The 23,201-nt window shown below is 36.1% G+C and overlaps 1 pseudogene across 1 annotated transcript; it reads left to right on the plus strand.

Annotated features, from left to right (window-relative positions):
- Positions 1-479: 479 nt before the first annotated feature.
- Positions 480-18,375, plus strand: LOC143584606 (phosphatidylinositol 4-kinase alpha 1-like; annotated as a pseudogene). Its single transcript, XR_013144388.1, has 25 exons — positions 480-1,358; positions 1,433-1,774; positions 1,867-2,028; positions 2,813-2,983; positions 3,177-3,335; positions 3,477-3,604; positions 3,864-4,170; positions 4,275-4,443; positions 4,522-4,739; positions 11,084-11,242; positions 11,323-11,505; positions 11,595-12,134; positions 12,902-13,476; positions 13,648-13,831; positions 13,912-14,048; positions 14,146-14,299; positions 15,056-15,322; positions 15,397-15,474; positions 15,566-15,613; positions 15,701-15,873; positions 15,958-16,153; positions 16,759-16,899; positions 16,996-17,205; positions 17,277-17,438; positions 18,117-18,375. The product of XR_013144388.1 is annotated as a phosphatidylinositol 4-kinase alpha 1-like (transcript).
- Positions 18,376-23,201: the final 4,826 nt, after the last annotated feature.

The following is a 23,201-nucleotide window of genomic DNA, read 5'->3' on the forward strand; positions in this document are numbered from 1 at the left end:
TCAAGATCTAGCTCTGTTCATTTACTATATATTATTTAATTTGTATGTATTTTTAATTACTTTTATATATTTTGAGAAAAACTTTAAACGAGCCTATGCTTAGCTTAAGCTCGTGTAGTACCTTAAAACTAATACGTAGTAAATAAAATCTAAAAGAGGATAAAGCTTCAAAACACACAAAACTCTTTAAAAGACTTAAAAGAACCTAAAGAGGCTTTCAATACAAGACTTGATCTCCGACTCGATAACTAACCGTCCGGCCAAGCTTTATTTGATGCTCAAGTAGGATCAGCTCGTCCACTTTTAACTTTACCATATGGCTTCAATTTCAGTCGCTGTGTACTGAAAAACTGATAATAATAATAATAATAATAATAATAATCTTGTGTGGCCTCGTTGTGACAGTTCATCATCATCTTCAACTCTTAAAACCCTAACAATTCATTATCATGAACATGTGATCCAATCAATCACCACTTATGGAGGCACTGACGGAGCTGTGCGATTTGATCGCTCAAAACCCTAGCCAATTCTCCGACAAAATCGCTTGGATTTGCAACCGATGTCCTCCTTCCGGATCTCCAACAATCACTCGTCCTCAGCTCAATGCCATCCTCATCACCGCCAGATTCCTCTCCAAATGCGCCAATTACAACGACACACGCCCTCGATCGCTTCTCCTCGACTTTATCCGAGCGCTTCCAGCTTCCTTCGACCACTTGTTCTGGCCGAACGCCTTCGCTATCGGTTCGATTGCTTTGTTTTATGCTGAATTCTTTGGATATGTTTGTACCGCGGTTAAACTGTATCCGGAGTTTGAATCTGACGTGGCTATGGCTATGGGAGGTGTATTGTATACTGCTGTTAATGATAGGTTTGGGGAGTTAGGCATTTCTAGGGCTTTTTTGAGTGCGGTGTCCGAGAGTTTTCCGCCGGTTATGCAGTCGGATGCGGATAAGCTGGTGTGTTTGTTGCTTGATGGTGTGGAGTTTGGGGTGATGAATTGCGGTTCGCCGAAAGGGGTTATGGGGTCGAACTCTTCGTCGCAGAGTTCGCCTATTAGTGTGAGTAATGTTGCGGTCTCGAGTTCATCAAGTGGCGGCGTGGAGGACGGGAATTCGAAGGCGATTGTTGTTAATGGGGTGGGTGGGAATGCGTGGATGGGGACTCCGGGTGGTAGTGGGAGAAGGGGGGTTGGTTATTTTGAAGGGGAGTCGCTGGAGAATCTTGAGAAGCAAGAGATTGCATTTAAGTTGATTGGTCATATACTTGATAAGTCGCGGATTGATCCCAATCTTTTGGAACGGGTGCATGTTATTACAAGGGATCAACTTAAATCAATTTCAGCTTTTCTGAAGGTATTGTGTTGTGTTTTGTTTGTAGTTCATTTTTGGTTGAAAAACTAGTATTTGAATGTTTATCTGTTGGGCAGATAAGGAAGCGTGATTGGACGGATCAGGGATCGTTATTGAAAGCTAGGATTAATACCAAGCTTTCGGTTTATAAAGCTGCGGTTAAGTTGAAAATTACAGGTCTTTCATCTCTTGATTCGGATGGAAAGTTATCTAAGAAGTTGTTGATTGGAGCTCTAGCATTGTTGGTAGAAGCAGCCGAGGCTTGTGTTTATTCAGTGTGGCGTAAGCTGCGAGTTTGTGAAGATCTTTTCAGTTTGTTGCTTGATGGTATCTCTAAAATTGCTGTTAGCCGTGAAGGTCATCTACTACGGGTTCTGTTTATACGCTTCAAACCGCTAGTGCAAACTACATGTGCTCAAGTATGTGCCATTTCGTTAATCATGGTTAGGTTTTGTGTCTCGGTTTACTTTTCTTCTGAACTGTTTGATTGATTTATGAGTTTGTTTTGTAGGCTGATACTTGGGCAAGTAGTCAGGGGGCTATGTTTGAAAGTGTATTGAAGGCAAGCTGTGAGATTATTGAATATGGATGGACTAAGGACCCACATGCGGTGGATACATTTATTAAAGGGTTGGCTGCAAATATCCGCCAACATAATGACTACGAGGAAGAGGTTAGTTATAACCTTTTAGTTGATGGTTATTAATGTGTTGTGTTAATAATACTTGTAGAAACCGTATATACATCAATTACGTCTAGAATAAGTTGTAAATGTATAGTTCGCTCTCTAGTATTTAAAAATAGAATATTACCATAATATATTATTTAGTACTAGAAAAACAAAAAGATGCATATATAGAAAATTAAATTAAGAATTAAAAAGAACTTGAAGATGTATAGGGATACGAAAATTAATAATTAGCATGCCACAAGACAAAAATAAGGTCAATAACAACACCTAAGTCACATTTCTAATAAAGAAAACTATGCATTCTCCTAAAAGTCCTTGACCATCCTACATCTCCAAGAATTCCTATCATTTGAATTGTTTTACTACAAGATATTCAATATTAGAACATAACATCATTAGTAACTTATAATATAACTATAAAACAAGATGTACTGATTACTTAACATAATAGCTTGGATTCAGTACCATTTATTAATAGTCTAAATGTCTAATAGCTCTACATACCTTATTATGTGGCTTACCAAATATTGAAATAAATCACTTGGTCCATTAGATCTGTTAATTTGACATCAACAGCATCTAACTGATAGCCACTAGCCTGGCTACTTTGTGGTCATTTTGTTTTTGTTTTTAGTAAAACTGTCATCATGTTGTTGGAAAGTTTAAAAATTTACTTATAAGAGAAACTATATTGGGCTCATCTCGTTTCTTAAACTTTACTTTATGATGGAATGACATTTCTTTTTATTGTGATACATAACTTTAGGATGTCGAAGAGAAGCAGGCAGTTCCTCTCTTGCAGCTTAATATCATTAAGTTGCTTGCAGAGCTAAATGTACAAGTTAAGAAAGCTGAAGTTGTTGACATTATATTGCCTCTGTTTATTGAAAGTTTGGAGGAAGGTGATGCTTCAACTCCTGGCTTATTACGTCTCCGGGTATGATACTCATCTTAAATCATTTTCTTATGTGGTTATAACTTATAAGTCCTATATCTTTGAAACTTTTGATTAAAAGCAACAATTTTTAGCCTTAACAACTTTGAACCTCTAGTTTCGTTAAACTTCAATGTTTTTTGAATTGTTTATGTATCAAGGCATTCTCAAAACTCTTTTTGTTGAGATACTGCAGCTTCTTGATGCTGTTTCTTGCATCGCGAGTTTAGGTTTTGAGAAGTCTTATCGTGAAGCTGCTGTGCTTATGATAAGAAGCTATTTAAGCAAACTTTCTGGCATTGGGTCTGCAGAAAGCAAAACCCTGCCACCTGAGGCCAATACAGAACGTGTTGAGGTATGTATAATATAAATTTTCTCACTAACTTCTATATTAGATAAGCTAGTTTTGAAACTGTTTCGTTTAACATTGATCATGATTATGAATTTTTTAAATATAAGTTTGCCATAGATTCTCACTAGTTCAATTACACTCAAGACTCTTCCTGCAGGATTTGAATCCATAGCTAAAGGTCTTACAAATGCAAAACTCAGAGTCGACTTCCGTCATCGTCTTCTTTCTTTATGTTCAGATGTGGGTTTGGCTGCTGAGTCCAAAAGTGGAAGGTAAATGTTCTTATTTGTCATGTTTCATAAAATTGCAGAACACTTGTATTTTAATCTATATTATAAATTAACTAAATTCTTTGAAATGCTAAGTTACTATAGAAACATCAAATGATAAACATAACAGTAAGCCGTCAGGCACTGCTAGTGACCAGGAAGAGTTGGATTACATAATAAAATTATCTGAAACATATGTATTTGATCATAATTCATTTTATTGTTGTATGCAATCACCTAATTCGTTCTTTTTGGTATGCAGCAGTGGAGCTGATTTTCTGGGACCTCTACTTCCTGCTGTGGCTGAAATATGTTCTGATTTTGATCCAACAGTGGATATTGAACCATCACTCCTGAAATTATTTCGTAACCTATGGTTCTACATTGCTCTGTTTGGCTTGGCCCCACCTCTGCTGAAATCTCCAACCTCAGTGAAGCCAAACTCCACAACATTAAACAATGGAGGGAACACAAATACGGTTGCCCTTCAAGCTGTGGGTGGGCCCTACATGTGGATTCCTAATTGGTCTATTGCTGTTCAACGCATATCTCAAGGAACTCCACCTCTTGTATGTCTGATTAACTGAAATTTTTTAATTTGATCATCGTTAACTTTTGTTCAGTACTAAGGGTGAAAACATGATTTTTGTTGATTCTTTTAAAATATTTTCAGGTGGTTAGCTCTGTAAAATGGCTAGAAGATGAATTAGAACTTAATGCACTTCATAACCCGGGAAGTCGTAGAGGAAGTGGAAATGAGAAAGCTGCTGTAAGTCAAAGAACCGCTCTTTCTGCTGCATTAGGAGGGCGTGTTGAAGTTGGAGCAATGAACACAATTTCAGGTATAAAAATCTATATTATATTATGTTATGTGTTTGTTGTCTTGAAAATCATCTGATTCTTTTGTTGCTAATTATTAGGGGTGAAGGCAACTTATCTTCTTGCAGTTGCATTTTTGGAAATCATACGTTTCAGCAGCAACGGTGGCATTCTTAATAGTGGTCCCAATTCAACTGCTGCTAGAAGTGCCTTCAGCTGTGTTTTTGAATATCTCAAAAGCCCAAATCTCATGCCAGCTGTCTCACAATGCTTGATAGCCATTGTTCATCGTGCTTTCGAGACATCAATATCATGGCTGGTAAAATTTTCATATGCTTTAGTAAGCAAGTAGGCCTGAAATGAACCTAGGTGGGAAGTTTTTGTTCATTTAGTTAAACAGACATGAACACATGTCTTGTTCGTTCATTTATGTTCATGAACATTCGCTTACTTCGTTTGCGTTCATAAATGTTCATCATTGTTGGGTCACAATTGGATCTTGAACTAGAAAAACAAAACAGAAAATATGGACCAGATTTCTACTAACTTTTGTAGTTGTATTTCTTATAAAAACTGATTTGTAGTAGTGGTAGTGGTACATAATCAAAGAAACAAACCTCTCTATTTATACAGTGGGAAACACAAAACTACTTGACACACAAGTTGATCTTACACCCTTATCCTACCCACTTGTTATCTTCTGCAGATTTACTTAAGAAAGCAACCTGAATTTTCAGTCCACTTGGCTTGCAACTTGTTTTATCTTTTCTACTAAACTTTAACCAAAAGTTAAATATGAAAATTGTTTTTACCGGCTGGTAAAAACCGAACTGAACAGTAACACGGAATCAACTAACATTCACCCCCTTGATTCTGTTCTTCAAAGCTGTTAGGTCTTCAACTCCTAGCATTTCCCTCATCTTGATAAACTTGACTCTTGGTAAGGCTTTAGTCAAAATATCGGCTTTCTGTTCATCTCCACTCACGTGCTCTATCTTCACCAAATTCTTTTCCACACATTCTCGGATGAAGTGATACTTAGTATCAATATGTTTGCTTCGTCCGTGAAATACTGGATTTTTCATTAACAAGATTGCAGACTTGTTATCCACACGTAGTGTTATAGCTTCCACACTTTTCTCAGTTATCTCCTCAAATAGACCTTTCAACCAGATTGCGATTGCTTGACAAGTTGTAGCGGTTGCAGTTATAAATTCAGCTTCACAAGATGATAAAGCAACGGTATTTTGCTTCTGACTACACCATGCTATCGGACCACCCCCGTAATAAAACACCATTCCTGTTGTGCTCTTACCATCCATACGACCAGTCGCATGAGAGCTGTCACTGTAGCCTACTAATTTTGCATCTCCATTTTTCTTGTAACGAATCCCGAAGTCAATCGTGCCTTTCACATACCTCATCACATGTTTCACAGCTTGTGAATGTGATGTCCTTGGGGACTCCATAAAACGACTAGCTATACCGACCGCATAACTAATATCTGGTAGTGTGTGTTAAATATCGAAGACAGCCAATTATTCTTCGATATTCAGTGGCATTAACACACTCTTGATCCTCATCTTTCTCGAGTTTTAGACTTGGGTCCATTGGACATTTTGTAGGATTGCATTCCCACAAATTTGCATCTTTGAGAATTCTCGTGGCATAACCTGCTTGCTTCAAAGTAATACCCGTCTTGTCTTGTTTAACTTCTACTCCCAAGTAGTAAGTTAACAATCCCAAATCACTCATTTCAAAGCGATCTTGCATCTGTCTTTTGAATGCATTTATCTCATCTTTACAAGGCCCTGTGATGATTAAATCATCCACATAAACTCCCACAATTAACGGACCAGCCTTGGCGATTCTCTTGTACACGGCATGTTCTCTTGGACAACGAGTAAAACCAAGCAGTTTTAGCGTTGCATCCAGCTTCGAATTCCAAGCTCTCGGAGCTTGTTTCAAGCCATATAAGGCTTTGGATAGCTTATACACGAGGTGCTCTTTTTCCGGTTTCTCAAATCCTTCAGGTTGAGATACATAGACATCTTCTTTCAATTCTCCATTCAGGAATGCGGTTTTGACATCAAGATCGTGAACTTCCCACACATCTCGTGCGGCTAGAGAAAGAAGTAACCGAACGGTTTCCATTCGGGTAACCGGAGCAAATACTTCATCATAATCGATACCGTGCTTTTGAACATAGCCCTTTGCTACAAGTCTAGCTTTGTAATGAGTTATGTCACCTTTGGCGTCTCGTTTGGCTTTGTAGACCAACTTTAGACCAATTGGTTTAACACCTTTGGGTTGTTGTACCAATTTCCAAGTGCCATTTTTCTCTATCGAATTTAATTCTTCCTGCATAGCAATTCTCCATTCCTTGCTATCTTTGGCCTCATTAAATGAACACGGTTCTTCATTTAGTAACAGTAGGTCTGGGTCTTCAAATCGAGGTGGGTTAAACGGGATTTGCTGCAATGATTGGGTTCTGGAGTAAACATTATTCAGCTTTCGGAAACCTTGGGCAGGGGTGTCATCATAATATGAGCTAAAAATTGGGCTCACGTACTGGCCTGTCCAAAGCTGTTCGGACTGTTTTGGTCTGTAAATGGGATGTCCGGGCTGTCCGAACTGCCTGAATCAGTTTGCTGACTATTCTGCAGGGGGCTATCACGTTCTGCTGTTGGGCTGCTGGTCACAGTAGTCGAACCAGGCCCGTTGTGTTCATTTTGGACAGCAGCTATCTCGCTTTGATTGGGTGAAATCTGGGTCGAACCAAACGTGGTGGTTTGGGCTTCGTCTTCAACGGTGAACTCGACCCAATCTTCATTTGCATCGAGTTCTTTGACCCAATTCCATGGCTTGCTTTCCTTAAAGCGAACATCCCTACTTACATACACCCGTTTGGTTCTAGGATTGTAAAGTCTATAAGCTTTACTTCCCGGTTCACTCCCGAGATACACCATAGATTCACTTCTGTCTGCCAATTTTGTTAACTGAACCGTGGGTACTTTAACATGGGCGGTACTACCGAACACTTTCAAGTGTCCCAAATTCGGCTTTCGTCCTTTTAACGCTTCATACGGGGTATTCTTTCCCAAAGCTTTTGTGGGTGTTCGGTTCAAGATGTAAACCGAATGTCGTACACCTTCTCCCCACAACCATTGTGGTAGCTTTAATGCCTTCATCATCAATCTTGTCATTCCAAGTATCGTTTGATTTCTTCGTTCAACTACACCGTTTTGCTGCGGTGTATATGGTGCGGTTAAGTACCGATTTATGCCATCTTCGCTGCACAATTGTTCGAATTTGTAGACACAAATTCTCTTCCACAATCCGTTCTTAAGGCCTTGATTTTATAACCCGTTTCAACTTCAATAGATTTCTTGAACTTAGCAAATGCTTCCAAAGCTTGATCTTTCGACTTTATCATGTATACCCACATGAATCTGCTAAAATCATCAACTAGCAACAGAAAATACTTGTTGCCAGATGGTGTGCAAGGTGTAATAGGACTGCAAAGATCAGCATGTATTAGTTCAAGAGGTTGTTTTGCTCAATACGAGGCATGAGACGGAAATGGGAGCCTTCATTGCTTCCCGACCAGACAACTTTCACAAAGTTGTGACTTGTGGTTTATGCTTGGAACCCCAATCACCAATTTTTCTTGTGTCATTATTCTCATGACATCAAAGTTTAAATGCCCGAGACGAGCATGCCAAATCCAAACTGTCTCGTTCATTTTAGAAAATAAACAGGTTGGTAAAACAACACGAAGACACTTTATAGAGCCGGTTTGGAGACCTCTTGACCTTCATTAACGTTGCACCTGATCGATCATAGAGTGAGAGAGAACCATTCTCAATATTTGTCTTGCATCCAACCTCATCAAATTGCCCGAGACTCAATATGTTATTACATAAATCTGGAATGTAATAAACATTAGTAATGAGTCTTTGATCGCCATTTTTACATTGAAGAAGAATCGACCCTTTGCCTCTGATTTCAACTGACGAACCATCTCCAAGCTTTACACGCCCTATCGTTTTTTCATCGAGTTCACTAAAGTAAATCCCTTCACCGGTCATGTGGTTGCTTGCACCATTATCCAAGTACCAAACGCCTTTCTCTGTACTGTCTTTGGCATATTCATTAGGAAACACGTTTTCTTCATTCAACATTACCAAATCTTGTGGAGACTTTACCATTAGTAAAGTAGCATCATCATCCTCCCTTGCCAAATTAGCTTCGCCTTCGGTTCTTCTCGGAGCCCGACAATCGGCTACAAAGTGACAGAGCCTGCCACAATTGTAACATCTTTTGCCATCTTGATCAGCCTGTTCTGGCCTTTGATTATTATTCGAGGGATGTCTACCTCCTCGTCCACGGCTGCCAAATCTACCGCGACCTCGACCACGACCACGGTGATTGATCGGAGCTGATCCTCGACCTCTGCCGAATTGTTTCGTCTCAGATCTGTGCTTCTCTTGCCACTCAGATCTGGTTAGTAATAACTGACCCGAAGAGTCTTTGGCTGCTCCAACGGGTTTGATACGTTCTTCGTATGCTTTGAGTCGTCCGACGATCTCTTCAAATGGCATAGTATTCAGTTCAGAATACTGTTCTATTGTAGCAACAATAGGAAGAAATCTGGTTGGTGCGGAAGTGAACAACTTCTTTACTAGCACCTTTTCTTCAATCGTCGTTCCAAGTGTTTGGAACTTGGACATGATCCCACCAATCTTGCTAGCATAATCATCAACGCTATCAGCCTCCTTCATGCTCAATAATTCAAACTCTTGGTTAAGAGTTTGAATCCGAGCCTGTTGTACCCTATCAGCACCAAGATACCGAACTTTAAGGGCGTTCCACACGTCCTTAGCCTCCTTGTGACATGCAACTTGCAACAAGATGTCTTCCGGCAGCGCCTGGAAGATGAAAGCCCTTGCTTTCTTCCTGACTTTGACATCCACGTCATCTCCTTCAGATGGTTCTATGGCATCCCATATTCCTTGGGCATCCATGAACGACTCCATCTTGATAGCCCAAGAGGTATAGTTCATTGTACTTAGTAACGGACATTGGTACGACGTTGTTCCCCCAACTTCTCTGATTGTAACAGCTGCTGAAACTGAGTTTCGATCTGCGGTGGTACTGCTGCTGCTTGAATCAGCCATACGGACTGCTGGTCAGATTCGTTTTTTATCAGATTCTGGGCTGGAACAGGGGTTATGGCTGGTGAACAGGCCGACACCTTCGACCTATGTGATTGGCGGCTGTAGTGTTTTTCTGGACTAGTTTAACAGCTGGTTAGATCAATGAGCAAGGCTCTGATACCAATTGTTGGTCACAATTGGATCTTGAACTAGAAAAACAAAACAGAAAATATGGACCAGATTTCTACTAACTTTTGTAGTTGTATTTCTTATAAAAACTGATTTGTAGTAGTGGTAGTGGTACATAATCAAAGAAACAAACCCCTCTATTTATAGGGTGGGAAACACAAAACTACTTGACACACAAGTTGATCTTACACCCTTATCCTACCCACTTGTTATCTTCTGCAGATTTACTTAAGCAAGCAACCTGAATTTTCAGTCCACCTGGCTTGCAACTTGTTTTATCTTTTCTACTAAACTTTAACCCAAAGTTAAATATGAAAACTGTTTTTTACCGGTTGGTAAAAACTGAACTGAACAGTAACACGGAATCAACTAACAATCACTCTACGTTTGTTTATGTTTGCTTGCATTTGTTAATATATTCATCTAATTTTTTAGACCCATTACAATTTAGTTTAGTTCTAATAACTTTTTAGGCCAACGCATTGCTGTTCACATTTAGTTTTAGTTGGTTTTAGCTCAGTTATGATGTATATATGTGTGAACCCTCGGGTGGGCGCATATAATGTATATATGTGTGAACCCTCGGGTGGGCAAAAGTAAAATTGCACTAATTTTGACGTTATTTTACTAATTTTGTGAAAATAACGTTAAAAGTGATGGAAGGTTAATCAGGCATCATGTGGTGGCGTTGATAGCCGAAAGACAAGGGTACATGCACCAATCAGCCGGCGTCCCGATGATTGAGTGCTATGTGCCTTATGTAATATGTCCAAGGCTTGATGCAAAACTACTATCGAGCCGGGGGTCTCACCGGAAGCAGCCTCTCTATCCCCATGGGGTAGAGGTAAGGCTGTCTACATCTTACCCTCCTCAGACCCTACCATAGCTTTGCTATTGGTGGGATATACTGAGTACGATGATGATGATGATGATGATGATGATGATGATGATGATGGTTTTAGCTCAGTTATGGCTATTCATTTATGTTCTTTAGTTTACATTTGTGAACCGTTTGTTTATACTGTTCTCAACAAACATAAATTAACACGAACACGAACACATTCATTTTCTTAACGAATGAACATGGACATGCTTCGTTTGTGTTTGGTTTCTGTACAAGCCTACGCAACTGTACTATCCTCATCGGAATAATATTCGCATAGTGTAATTATAGTGTAGTGTAATTACAGCATACTGTAATTAATTACATAATTACACTACTTGTAAATATAATTACTCTATTTGATTCTCACAGTTAGCACGATAATTTAATTTATTTGTTTTATCAATTAATCAGATCTTATAATGGACACAGGAGGCTCAAATTTGTGAGACGGGAGATGCTGCCGAGGTCAGAGAGTCAAATCTTGCCGTCCATGCTTGTTTTCTCATAAAGAGTTTATCCATGAGGGAAGAACATATTCGGGATTTATCAATTAATTTGTTGTCTCAGTTGAGAGAAAGATTCCCACAGGTAAGCTACATTTGTTAAGTTATCATCGTCTTTTTTTTTTACATTACTTGTCCTTCAAACTTTCATATTTTTTCTTGCAGATATTATGGAAATCATCTTGTCTTGATTGTCTACTCTTTTCAGTCAATAATAACCCGCCTTCGGGTGTTGTCAATGATCCCGGTTTTGTATCATCTGTTCGTTCTTTGTATCAAAAAGTTGTTCGAGAATGGATTATTATTTCGCTATCACATGCTCCATGCACAAGCCAAGGTCTTCTTCAGGTTTGTAGTTTACTAGCATTAATAACGTAGGATTGTAATGGGCTTGACTTAACTTTTGTTTCGGGTTGACTGATTTTGTTGACTTTCAGGAGCAACTTTGTAAAGCAAACACATGGCAAAAAGCACAGCCTACAACAGATGTGGTTTCTCTTTTATCTGAGATAAGGATAGGCACGGGTAAAATCGATTGTTGGACCGGAACAATGACCGCCAATATCCCGGCAGTTATGGCATCTGCAGCTGCTGCATCTGGCGGAAACCTGAAATTATTGGAAGCCTTTAACATTGAAGTTCTTAGTACTGCTATTGGGAGTGCTACGGCTAAGTGTAATCATGCAGGAGAAATTGCTGGCATGACAAGGTTATATGAGAATATGGAGAGTGTAGATGATGATTCTGATGTTGCCACATCAGCACCGGGACCCAGTGGTGGCCTTTCAAGGCTTATAACTGGGTCTTTTCCTCAACCAACTCCACCCAAGAAGCAATCGTTTAGTGAGATATTACTTAATAAGTTTGTTCGTCTTCTTCAAAAGTTTGTGTCTACTGCAGAGAAAGGGGGGAGTATTGACAGGTCATCATTTCGTGAGACTTGTTCTCAGGCCACTGCACTACTCCTTTCAAATCTGGTAAGCTTAAAGATAAGATCACGCCAATTCGGGTCATGGTTTATCCCAAAGGGGTCAAACTGTCATGGTTTTATAAAGCTTACAGCTTCGTAAAATGTTTTATATTAAAAAAAATTATATTATTGATGGAGCAACATAGTTTTTTTTAATCATATTTAACGTGATAACTACTAATTAATCAATTTATAATCCAATACATGGGTAGGGTCTGCATAGGTCAGTTTTGGAAACCGTACCAAGCGAAATTTTGGTTTTTAAGTTTTGAAAACCGTTTGGTTTGGGTTCAGTTTCAGATTTACCATTGGGCATGAAACTTTTGATGGGAAAAAAATTAGCCCAAAATTATGTATTTGGGCTTTGGGTCTAAATATTTTTGTTAATTAACAATTAAATAATTATTATTATCCATTTGGGTTAAATATTTGGATTACGTTATTTTTTAAATTCCTGTAAATTACTTATAATTCAAAATGAAAATCCGTAGATTCTGTTCGCTTTGGTTTTTACGGTTTTAATTAAACGCAAAACCCAACTGAACTGCAAGTTAGGTTTATATGAAAACCAAAAACCAAACTGTCGGTTTTTATTTGGGTTCGGTTATTTCGATTTGGGTTTTCTGGTTTTTCCGGTTTGCTGCACACATAGGGCAACCCAACCTGATGTGACCCACTTCTGTTTGTACTAAAAAGACTCGTTTAAACCCGTTACCCGACATAATCTGTTTACTTCTATTTTTTTTATAACCAGCTATTGATGATATTGTTCAGGCTTCAGATAAAAAACCAACTGCAGAGAGTTTCTCACAGCTTCTGAGACTCCTATGTTGGTGCCCAGCTTATATATCTACACCTGATGCAATGGAGACTGGTGTGTTCATCTGGACATGGTTAGTTTCTGCTGCACCTCAGTTGGGTTCGTTGGTGCTTGCAGAGCTTGTTGATGCATGGTTATGGACCATTGATACCAAACGTGGGCTGTTTGCATCTGAAGTGAGGTTTTTTGGGCCAGCTGCAAAGTTAAGGCCTCAGCTTGCACCCGGTGAGCCAGAAGCAGCACCCGAGAAGGATCCGGTTCAAGAGATTCTAGCACATAGGCTATGGCTTGGGTTTTTCATTGATCGGTTTGAGGTAGTTAGACACAATAGTGTGGAACAGCTGTTGCTTCTTGGCAGGATGTTGCAAGGGACTACAAAATCCCCTTGGAGATTTTCACGCCATCCAGCAGCCACTGGTACATTTTTTACAGTCATGCTGCTTGGACTTAAGTTATGTTCCTATCAGTATCAAGGGAACCTGCACAAGTTTAAGTTAGGGCTTCATCTTTTAGAAGACAGGATTTACAGGTATTACTGTCTGCTCTGGTTTTTAAGTTCCATTAAACTAAATTCGGATTTTATACTTTGCCTTATTTGTGCCTTCTGTTGCTATTTTTAGTTTTGTTGTGTTTGTTACCTTTTGATCACTTATTGTATCCTGCTTTCAAAAATTTCAAATTCTTTATCTACTCACTGCAGGGCCTCATTAGGCTGGTTTTGTCATCAGCCCGAGTGGTATGAGACAAATAGCGGGAATTTTGCACTAAGTGAAGCCCAATCTGTTCATGCTTTTGTCCAGTTTCTGTTAAATCAGCGAATGGAAGTTTCTCAAAATGATCTAAAAGTAAAGGGTCAGGAAAATGGGAATGCTTTGCTTAATACGGTAAAACTATCTTTCTTTACTTTTCAGTATCTTCTGTTGGTTATTCTTCTGATTACCCATATTAAAATTGGCAACTTCAGAAGGATTCATATCACCCTGTTTGGGGATTGCTGGAGAATAATGCTGTTGACAGAGAGAAAAGGAGGCAACTACTTCTAATGTTATGCCAACATGAGGCTGAAAGACTTGATGTTTGGGCACAACCTATTGGCTCAAAGTAAATTTTCAAATCACTATTTTATGTTGTGTGAACTTTTTACATTTTATGGAACTAACGATCCCAGACTTATGCCAATTTACTAATTAATCCTCAGAGAAAACACGTCTTTTAGACCCAAGAATAATTCAGAGAAATGGATTGAATATGCAAGAACTGCATTTGCTATTGATCCCAGAATTGCTTTTTCATTGGGTGCTAGATTTCCTACAAATTCTTTACTAAAGGCGGAACTCACTCAGTTGGTTCAGGTGGCTATATCCATTTTTTACTTTTCTGTAATTAGAAACTAAATGTATAGTTTAAAATGGGTAACTTTACATGGCAGTAACCAAGTTTCCTAAATCCCTCATTAAAGTGACTCATTTTTTGTTACTCTAAAGTCTAAAGTCACTCAACTTTATTAGGGGTGTGTTTGGGATTCCTTATTTTACCACATTATGACTAATTTAAGTCATAAGTTATCAGTTACAAAGTTGTAGCTTATGACTTATACACTCACAAAGCCTAACATTCCCAAACACCTTAACCTATAAGTTATAAGCTATAAGGTGGTAAAATAAGGAATCCCAAACACCCACTAGGTGTTTCAATCATATTCAATCTTTTTAGAAGTGTTAAAATATTTTAAAATTGAGGCAAACGAAATACACAAGAATCTTGGCTACTATTTACAGATTATTTTCTTTTTTTCAATTTGACTTAAGTTGACCAATTTACAATTGTGAAACTTTGTTGTTATTTACTGAATTTGTAGTCATCACTATTACCTTCTACTTCTAATTGGAAAAAAAATAATCTCTTATTAGTAAGCAAGAATTCAAGATTCATATATCTTTCATTTGCCTCACTTAATTTTAAAAATGTAAACTTGAGCGACTTTAGTTGAACACTTGGGAAACTTGGTTACTAATGTGTGAAATTTTCCATTCTTTAAATATTTCAGTTGAGATTTACTTTGACATGAAAACCATTTTAGGACTCGTTGCTTACATTTGCATTTGCAGTCCCATATACTGGAGATCCGCATGATACCCGAGGCTTTGCCATATTTTGTGACACCGAAGGCAGTGGATGAAGACTCTCCACTTTTGCAGCAATTGACACATTGGGCTGCTTGTTCAATCACACAGGCGTTAGAGTACTTCACTCCAGCATACAAAGGTCATCCTCGTGTTATGGCTTACATTCTGAGGGTATTGGAGTCATATCCTCCATCCAGAGTCACCTTTTTCATGCCCCAGCTTATCCAAGCTTTAAGATATGATGATGAGGTATGCTATATAGTTTCAGTGCTTTTATCTTCGAGAAGCTGGTTTTATTAACCAACTTTGAGGTGACTCTGCAGAAATTGGTTGAAGGATACTTAATTAGAGCTGCTCAAAGGAGTGATGTGTTTTCTCATATTCTTATCTGGCATTTACAAGTCAGTACAGTTTGCTTCTTATTTTAAAATCAGTTATCATATGAACATGTTTCAACTTTCATGTAGTAACTGGAGTGTTTATTTATGGCAGGGTGAGACCTGTGCGCCTGAGCAAGGGAAAGAAGCCATGTCAGCAAAGGTACAGACTTTAGTTTCACCACTAATATTCTGTGACGTGTACAAAATGCAAGAAAACCGTTGATATTAACTAATAATCATTGTTCAGACGTCAGCATTTTTGGCCCTTCTGCCAGTTGTTAGAGATCACATCATAGATGGCTTCAACCCCAAGGCACGTGACACGTTTCGCAGAGAATTTGATTTCTTTGAAAAGGTCACATCTATTTCAGGTGTTCTTTATCCACTTCCAAAAGAAGAAAGAAGAGCTGGTATAAAAAGGTATCTTTCTTTTGCTTTTACTGTCACATTTTATGCTCTCGTTTTAAGCAAGCTAATAATCAGTTATATTGTTTTATGAGCCAGAGAGCTGGAAAAAATTCAGGTGGATGGCGACGACCTTTATCTACCTACGGCTCCCAATAAGCTTGTTAAGGGTATTCAGGTTAATAGTGGAATTCCTTTACAATCAGCTGCAAAAGTGCCAATTATGATCACGTTTGATGTGGCTGATCGAGACGGAGATCCCAATGATATAAAGCCACAAGCTTGTATTTTTAAGGTGAACACCGTCATTGGTGCTCTATAGGATATTCTTTAGGAGTGTAAACAAGCCGAGCTGAGTCGAGCCCGAGCTCAAAGCTTTAACTCGGCTCGTGAGTAGTTTTTCAAGCTCGAGCTGGTCTAGGGCTCTGCTTGTTTATTATAATAACCTATTTATTTATATACATTTATAATTATTTTTTATATTATATTTCAATTATAATTATTATTTATAACATAATATGTATTATTTAGCTATATTTATCATAGTTTTGCTTACAGTATAAGTTATACTAAATATGTGTATTTGATGTGTTAAATGAAGATTGTATAAATAATAGGCTCGCTTAGGCCCGCGAGTTGGATTGAGATCGGTAAGTGAAGCTAACGCCCGAGCTCATTTATTAAACAAGCTTAATTTTAGGCTCGATCCCATATAATCATGACTTCATTTGAGCATTTTACGAGCTGATCTTGAGCTCGTTTACACTAGGGATAACGGTTTCGTAATCTTTATGTTGTGACCTTTGCCGGATAATCATCACATATTACATGGCATCAGTTTCTTTTTTAAAGACTTGCATTTTCTGATTATTACCTAATATGTAAACTTCCTTGATGCAGGTTGGAGACGACTGCAGACAGGATGTACTTGCTCTACAAGTTATCTCACTTCTGAAGGATATATTTCAAGCGGTTGGTTTAGATCTATATTTGTATCCTTATGGAGTACTTCCAACTGACCCAGAAAGAGGAATTATTGAGGTACTTTTTGTCATATGATATTTACTTCAAGTTCACATTTTATGTTCTGTTCTTGTACATGTCTGTTAAAGAACCAATTTATTCTTGTTTGCCCAGGTTGTTCCAAATACACGCAGTAGAAGCCAGATGGGGTGAAACGACTGATGGCGGTTTATATGAAATATTTCAACAAGACTTTGGTGCAGTTGGGTCTCCAAGTTTTGAAGCCGCTCGTCATAATTTCATCATCAGCAGTGCTGGTTATGCTGTTGCCAGCTTGTTGCTTCAGCCAAAGGATAGACATAATGGAAATCTTTTATTTGATAAGTAAGTTCCAAGTAATTATAAAACACAGCTATAAGTTTACAAAATATTAACATTAACACTTGTGAATACAGTGCTGGACGGCTCGTTCATATTGATTTTGGTTTCATCTTAGAGACGTCACCTGGTCGAAACATGCGGTTTGAAAGTGCGCACTTTAAGCTAAGTCATGAGATGACTCAGTTGCTTGATCCATCTGGTGCAATGAAAAGTGAGACTTGGTTTTTATTCGTAAGGTAAGGATAACACGTTTATAATCTTATTTTCAGCATCATCTGTAAACTAAGCAACTCTTTTCATTCATAATTTTATTTTCAACATCACCGATTGGTGAGTAGCCCGAGGGCCCGTTGGGTCAAACTCAAAACAGGCTGGGTCAGGTAGATTGGCCCACTAACATTTTTATCATATTTCTTACTTTAATTATAACTGCATTGATTATGAATCTATGATTACAAAAACAATACTGTTTGCTATTTCTAAACTTGAGTAGTTTTTCAAGCTCAAGCTCAACTCATTTATTATTTCATAAATATATTATTATTTATTTATACACATTTATTATTATTTTTATATATTGTTTTTAATTATAACTTATACATATATCACATAATATACATTGTCAGTTATTTTTGTTATAGTTTTATGCGTAATGTTATTATTATGTAAATATATAATAGGCTTTGATAAGTGAAGCTGGGGCTCTTTTATTAAACGAGCTTATTATTAGGCTTGAGTTGTGGCTCGTTAAGCTTGCATTGATTAAAGTTTTTAGCAAGCTGATTAGTGGCTCGGCTTCTTTATACCCCTACTGTTATTATATGCAACAAAGTTTTCTCAAGTTGGCTTGTTAAAAAACACAAATCCCAAACCTTGTTGCTCGGTTCCTGATCTTTGAATGTGTATATTCTCAGCTTGTGTGTGAAGGGGTACCTTGCTGCTCGTCGCTATATGGACGGGATCATAAACACAGTATTAATGATGGTAGAAAGTGGATTACCGTGTTTTAGCAGAGGAGACCCGATTGGTAATCTAAGAAAGAGATTCAACCCCGAGATGAGTGAGAGACAAGCAGCAAACTTCATGATCCGCACATGTGCAGATGCGTATGACAAGTGGTCAACTGCTGGTTATGATCTCATACAATATCTGCAACAGGGAATTGAAAAATGAAAAGTGTCAATTTGCACATTCTTCATATTGTTTGTATTATTCAGGAATTACTACTTTTTTTTATTTGTTAAAAGTGAGTTCTTGTTGTCTTGTGAAAATATTTGTAGGAATTGCGAGTTAAGCTGATCAATTATGTTTTTTCTTCTGGCTTTAAATCTTTATGTTCTTAATTATTTATTTATTTTTGATTGGGTGTCCTCTGCATGATGTAATTCCCTAAATGTGTTTGACTCTCACCAAAAGTTAATTGGTTTTTTTTAATCAATCATGTTTTCATACGATTTAGAATAAAGTTCATGTCGAGACGTTGATAAAAAGAACGTTGTAACGAATAAAATAGGAAGGTTGTAACGAATAAAATAGGAAGGGTAAACCGTGACATTTTGTAACTTGTATGTAGATCAAAGTTATCGAAACCTATTATAAAAGTGAACTAACCGATTGAAATTTATGTTGAAATGTAAGAAAACAGTGGGTAAAACATCTTCGTATTGTAATAATAAGTTTAATTAAAGTTGAGGAGAAACGTGGACAAGGTAGTAGGTACTAAAGTTTGTTTTTAAAAAATATTAGGGGTGGAGTTTGCTATAAATAAAATTAACTTACCAAACATATAAATACTAGTATAAATACAGTTTTAAACTAGAGTAATTATGTTTTAAAAAAATAAAATAGTGTAATAATAATTACTTTAGTTCAAAAGTTATATGGTGGTAATAATTACATTAGTGTTAATATAGTTATATGCACATTACTTACAATAAAAGTTATTTGCATTTAATCAATACACAAAATAATGTATACCATAAGTTTATATACATAAGTTTAATTAAAGTCGTAAGTTTAATAAAAGTTGAAGATGATAATTATTTAAAAACTAGGTTAAATACCCGTGTATACACGGGTTGGGTAAACTATGTTAACAAAAGATCTAAACAATGTGAAATACTTATACTAATTTGGTATTAGATGAATGAATATGAATATGCATTACAATGTTGAATACAATAAACTTTTCATAAAATAAAAAAAAAGAAAAAAAATTAAATGGTAAATTTTCATTAATCTCTAAAAATTTCTTCATATACAACATTTGTGGTTATCCTCTTCATTGAATATTAGAAGATTGACTCCATCTTTAATTTTAATCTAAAAAGTGTGGTATAAATCTCTAAAAATCTTCCTTGTATATAATGCTTAAAATTTATTTAATTAACTTTTCTTACTAATAACGCACGATTATTACTAAAAACAAAAATCATTTAGTATTAATATTAATTTAATATAGGGATTTATATTTTTAAGAAGAATGGTGTTAAAAAAAAGATTGAAATCAACTCATACAAATACTTAAATAAACAATACACAAAGTTTAAACAAATATATTATATTATAAATCAATATAATTAATATTTGTGTTTAACATTCAGAAAAATATATATAAGTAAAACACCAGATACTAAGACTTTAAAACAATGCAAGTGCACAGAAACTGAAAAAGTATTTTAAAATATAAAAAACACTATCTTAAATATAAAAAGCAACTTCATTTTTGCAAAACAACAAAACATCCTAAACAAAATGAAACCATTATAGGTTTGGGATGGCAACGACCATTAGATATTTAGGTCATATTTACATGTATTTTTCCGGAAAGATATTTATCTAGATTTGATGCATATGAGCATGCAATACAACATGGCCGACAATGAAAAATACTGTTGTTAATATTTGTTTTTTATGTGAAATAAACCAATTTTAATAAAAAAACATAGGATAGTAAGATTATATAAAAATTAGTTTCTAAGCTTTTTAGCCTGTTATTGTTATTATGATTATTATTATTATTTATTGTTATTATTATTATTTTGAATATAATAGAAGTTATAATTATAGTTGGTAAGTGAAAGATTTGAAAAATCACGAATGGTTTTCAAATTAAAGTGTTAAGTGTGATTTATAGTTTAAATTAAAAATAAGATTAAATATAAAATTTAAAGCATTCACTTTTTAATCTGAAATTATTAAGACTCGTATTTTCTATAAGACATTAAATTGTAAGAAACAATGGAATGGCATATTAAAATATTAAAACAAATACTGTAAAAGGATACCATTAAGAAACATTTCTACTTTTTTAATTAAATATTATAGGAAAAACATGTTAGAATTTTGGTGCTTTGATGTGATAAAGGGATAAGTTATTGAAGGTTTTAAATAATTTATGCTAATAAAATAATTAAGAATTAAAGATGAAAAGATATGGATGTCACTTGACAAAATATTAGACCAATTAAGGGATATGTGGTTGAACATCATTTTTGTTTATTATAATAGTAGATTTCACCACTAATGTTAATGAATGAATCGGTTATGATTTACGTTTAATAAAAATAAACTTGAATTCATATATTGAAATGGTTTAAAAGATAAGGACTATATATTGAAATTGGTTGAAAAAAAGGGCGAAGATGACTATGAGATTGACAAATGACAAGAATTTATAGTCTTTTATTAAAATAGATAGATTTTAAATAAAAACTTTGTGGTGACCACTTCAGTTTATAACTTTACTATTCAGCACACCCCTTGTAATTAATATGCACGCAATTAATGAATTAATTTCACACATATTTCGTTTACACGATAATATATTCTATTAATTAGAACTCTTTTACCAAAAACGGTTATAATAAATATATAATTGTTATTGCTAAGTTTTTACGGTTTTACGCATACTTCAAACTAATGCATAAACAACAATACAACATTATTGCAAACTAATATGAGATAGGCATTGAGAAATACAAAATGTACATGACATTACAAAACTTGTGAAAATAGACAATGCATGCATAATTTGTATTGGTATGGGTCAGTTAGTATTGTAGTACTGGCGTGGAATGTAATTGGTAGAGCCTTAAAGAGAGGTCTGCAACTTATCCTTACAACCAACAAAAAACAGCCGTGTCCTTTCAGGAAATCCCCGTGATCATGCTGGTGAGCCATTGGTTTGTCGTTTTCACCCTTTCAACCATATAAATGAGCCTTGGGCCCTTGGCCATCTCAAACTTGCACCATCTCCCCTATATCCACCCTATCAATCTCTCTCTCATCGGTATGTTTCTATGTCTATAATAATACATTTTTACTGTTTATACTGGAATCAAAATGTTAAACTGATTGGAAGAAAATCTATATAACTCCTTGTTACACGGAGGCTAAATATTTCATATGAGCTATTAGCTTCTTGACTTACATGTGACACAATATCACTTTGCGTATTATTATATTATTTAAGCATAAATGAAACTAAACAAGGTATCAAAACCCACCGAGTTGTGGGATGCATGCGAATTCAGTCGGTATCAATTAGGCTCGTAATGGTAACGTCGCTATAACAAACCCTAAAATTGTTAAATGGAGTTTCTTCGAGTTTTGACAACTAGAAACTCACCAACACTATATTAACTTTTTAAAATATGTCTTTTTAGGGCATCTAATCAAGATGAAGCATTTCATTCAGAACCTGTGCATTAGTTAATAGTTGTGATCATCGATAATAGTCGCGCGTTCAAGTTTTTGTTTTGATGGGGTGTAACATTAATACCCCGACTTCATATATATATATATATAGAAAGGATCAATAGAAAACTCATTGTTTAGGAGAGAATTAGAAAACTCCTAATTACCAGGGGTAAATGTGTAAAAGTGACACAAAATCAGATTTTCCGCAATCCATTCCACGAACGAGCAGAAAGAGTTATACGTGCTTACGATTCATTCAAATCACATCCATGATTATCCAAATCGTTTACATAATCAAATCCTGTGTATAATCGACTTCCAAATTGCACGTCTATAGTTCTCGAGTTATACCTAAAGCATGATGATTGAAGGTATGGTGTTATCTTACGAAATTTAGGTTAAAATTAGTTAATCGTTCAATCGTTCATGAATTTTCGTGTTGATTATGTTCATTTTCACTGTTATATGATTAGAAATCGATTCATCTGAAGGATCGACCAGCAATAATGCCATTAATCATGTTGTACAAGCTCAATTAGTTGATTCTATGTCAAATACCAGTGACACTGCAACGAACGGTGCTGAAAATAGTGAATTGCCTCAATCCGCTATTGAAACTGACATCAATCAAATCAACAACTCGCATACGACATCATCCACAAACATTGCTTCTAGTTCTAGTGTCTATACTGAAGATATAATACAATATGTTTGTGTTGAACTATGAGACAATACTTTGATTAATGTATTGCATGTGTGTTATATAACACTTTGATTATGCAATGTGAAATTTTCATATCATGTACTACACACATGTAATATTATGATGAATACACCTGATAATGTTTTGTTAACGCTCTGATACATGCGCGACACATTTACTATCACACTCTAAAAACATGCGCGTATTAACCACTATTTTGTTATACGAATTCTAACTGCTTTTTACCACTTTGAATAGATATGTTGAAGCGTACTAACTGGTAGTTATCTATTGTGTATACTTTGTATATCATACTTACTGATACATGATATTATTATATACATGTTAAACATGATCTTCGTTTATTATTAATATTGTAGGAAGTATGTCGAGCATCGTTTACTCGAAACCAAATGGAACAACATATTGGAAACCTAATGTACCTGAAGAATTCATACCTATTAAGCATGCAGAGTTTGCAACATAGGAAGATGTTGAACGTATGTATAACGGGTATGCTGAAAAATCTGGCTTTTCAATTCATTTAGGCACCCTCAAACAAGTCCACCATTTAAATATATATGTTGCAGCGTAC

This window comes from Bidens hawaiensis, unplaced genomic scaffold (genome assembly GCF_021521415.1).
Source record: "Bidens hawaiensis isolate Kalapana, Puna unplaced genomic scaffold, B.hawaiensis_p1.1 tig00033199_1, whole genome shotgun sequence".
Classification (NCBI taxonomy): Eukaryota; Viridiplantae; Streptophyta; class Magnoliopsida; order Asterales; family Asteraceae; genus Bidens; species Bidens hawaiensis.